Genomic DNA, 3,223 nt, shown 5'->3' on the forward strand with positions numbered 1-3,223 from the left:
TGCACACACATGGAGACTAGGAGATGAGGGGAATAAATTGTAATCCAATTTCACCTGATCATGTCATCTTAGACACTCCATAATTCTAAATTTATCGACGAAATACGAACAGTTAACATAATATGGTCATAGATCTTAGGTTGTAACTTGATCATGAGCGAATTTGTTGATGTTTCACCCATGAAGTATGGAAAGTGCCAAACATTGGGAACTAACACGGGAAGAGTTAGGAACAGGAACAAGGAGAAGCGAGAACCACTTAAATGGAGGAAAAACCAAAATTTTAGTATACATAAGAAACACAGAGAACATAGTAGGGAGACAAACAATTTGTTGCAACAAGAGTGAGCTGAAAACAGGTAAATACTTTATAGTAACTACCAATGCAAAAATATTATTACACGAAGTTAAACAGAAATGTTACAATGCACAAACTTTGAGACAAATTGAAGAAGTAAAATGTTTCATCATATTTAGCACACATCTACAACACAAAACCATAATTCATTTCAGTCTCTCTCCAGGGTAACTCAGCAAACCAAAAAAAAAATCTCTAACCAGTTCAGTTATTAGCCGTGTATGAAAAGTTCCTTGGCTCCTCTCCTTGCTTTGGCTGATTCTGCCCAACATTAATCCTTGTTGATTGATCCTGAGTACCACCAGATCCTTGTTCAAAACTTTTGCCCTGCAGAGTGTTTGTGTCTTGCGAAAAGCCCCTATGTTCAGGAGGTGCATGGCCTTGTTGGAAGTCTCTCTGGGCATGAGTATTGTAGTTCCCAAATTCCCCTCGGTTTAAGTTTCCCTGATAAGACGGCATTGGATTTCTTTCACCACCTCCTAATGCATTACTTGCTGACATAGGCCCTCCTCTTTCCCCTGGTCCTGATGGAGAATAATTTTGCTGTGGAAAATTTGGTGGCTGCCCATAATTTTGCTGCTGTGGTGGAGGCGCATAGCCCTGCTGGGGTGGACGTCCATAGCCCTGTTGGGGTGGACGTCCATAGCCCTGTTGGGGCGGTGGTAGCCCATAGTTTTGCTGCTGCGGTGGAGGTGCATAACCCTGCTGGGGTGGTGGAGGCCCATAATTCTGCTGCTGTGGTGGAGGCCCATAATTCTGCTGTTGCGGTGGAGGCCCATAATTCTGCTGCTGAGGGGCAAAATTCTGTTGAGGTGGAGGGGGGCCATAGTTCTGCTGTTGAGGTGGGGGGCCATAGTTCTGCTGATGAGGTGGGGGCCCATAATTCTGCTGCCGTGGCAGAGGGCCATAGTTCTGACCATAATTCCTCGCTTCAGAATTTGAGGGCCCTTGGTTACTATAAGGTGTATTTCCTTGCTGATATGGCATCTGATCTCTTGGCCGTCTATCCCTGTTATTACGTCTACCATAATGTACTGGTGGAGGTCGGGGGAAAATTTCTCCATTGACATACTTGTCACCTGCACAAATGGCAACAAAGACCAGGAAAAATCACTTCATCACCAAGCAGAACATTCAGTCATTAAGTACCATCTGGCGTAAAACCCAAATGTCACCTCCATACTCCTTATTCACTGGATCAGTGTAGGAATCCGGTAATACAAAGACCACTCCTGGTATATCTGATGAAAAGCAAAAATTTCATAACAGACACTGACAAAAACCCATGAAATCTGTTAAAAATAACAAATAAAACATACCCTGAAACTTTTTAGATGTTTCCTCTGAACATTCCACCTGAAAACCCTCATACGTCGTAGTACTTAGTGCATATATTCTCTTTTTTGCCTCTTCCACACTGAAAAAGTTAATTGAATAAAATTGGTAGCATCAGTCCAGATACAACCAGTGATCCAGGTAGAATGTAGAGAAACTTCATCGCGACGACAAATGTTCATGATATTGCTAAATTTGCTACTGTTTGCTTTAGTAAATCAAATAATAGAACACAATTGACAAAACAGTAAGGTAGTGTTCGGGATTGCTAGCACTTTAGAACTTTTCCCAAATTTTGTAAAGGAAAAGATCAATAGGTTTACTAAAAGCAATCTCAAACACCACCTATGCATGCGAGTAATTCAAGCACTGGTATAACTGCTAGGCTATTAAGGAATCATCCTGATTTGCATTTTCACACACACACACAGTACTTCAGAAGGAAATTTTCAGGTTAGGGAAAACTAGCAAGCTATCATCATTACATTAGCCAACTATGACCTCCGGGGCAATTTTAAAAATAACATGGACGTGTTTTTTTGTTAAAATAGCATAATGCATCAGCCATTAGGTATTTTTAGCAAACAAATGGCATTTCAAAATAAATATGGGGGGAAGTTTATAAATTTACCCGACCTATTGGTCCTATTCTAGTGTTAGAGATACCACGACGCAGAATTGTACTTTTGTGACCATAAAAAAGTAATCAGAGCTTATTTATTTCTTATCAACACACAAACAGGTATGAAAATAATTAATGTATAGGAAAAAAAATTCAAGGGTCGGAGTGGAGGATTCTTATTCGACCTTCCGAAGACTTGGCGGCGATATTGACAAAGAACTCGATCTTCTGCTCACGTGTGAGTTCGGTATCTTTGGGGAAGTCCACGGTGATTAGCCAGTGATTGTAATCGCATCCTTCGAACAGGATGGTGTCCGGCCCGATCTCGTCCGTCTCTGGATTAAACGGCTTGCGCTCATTAGACAAAAATAGGGTGGGGGTGGAAGTGAATGCCCGCGCCGGTTGGGAAAATGCGTTGGTGGATGTTGCGGTGGCTACTGAGGCGGAGATAGGGCGAAAGAGATGAGGGTTGGAGGATAAGGATTTAGGTTGATGCAGGGAGCGGTGGCTGAGGGAAGAGGAGAGCGAAACGACGCGGCGGACGCGGTGGAAGTTGGACGCCATCGGCGGTAGCGTACGGTGGCAGCGGGAGGAGCTCGAAATGGGGTAGGGTTTAGGGGTTTTGCTAAATTTCTAATCTAATCTAATTATTTTAAAATTCAGACGTGTGCGTATAGAAATAATATTCCCACACCGAGAAAATAAAGCAACAAAACTAATATTTATAAGAAAAAAAAAAACCAACGACACCCACTAAAATTGAAACATTTCAGCCAAACATTTGGGGGTTGGTTTTTAAAAATCATCGTTCAGACTTCAAATCCGTGTTCTAAAAAGTTTGATTAAGTTTCGCTTAATTTTGTTTAAGCTTGAAGTTTCTCAAAAATGCTTCGCTTCGGCCAAAAACG

The 3,223-nt window shown here is 41.8% G+C and overlaps 1 pseudogene; it reads right to left on the reverse strand.

The window, feature by feature from the left end:
* Window positions 1-562: 562 nt before the first annotated feature.
* LOC140862770 (uncharacterized) lies at window positions 563-2,985 on the reverse strand (annotated as a pseudogene).
* Between the last annotated feature and the right edge of the window lie 238 nt (window positions 2,986-3,223).

This window comes from Henckelia pumila, chromosome 4 (genome assembly GCF_033568475.1).
Source record: "Henckelia pumila isolate YLH828 chromosome 4, ASM3356847v2, whole genome shotgun sequence".
Lineage (NCBI taxonomy): Eukaryota > Viridiplantae > Streptophyta > Magnoliopsida > Lamiales > Gesneriaceae > Henckelia > Henckelia pumila.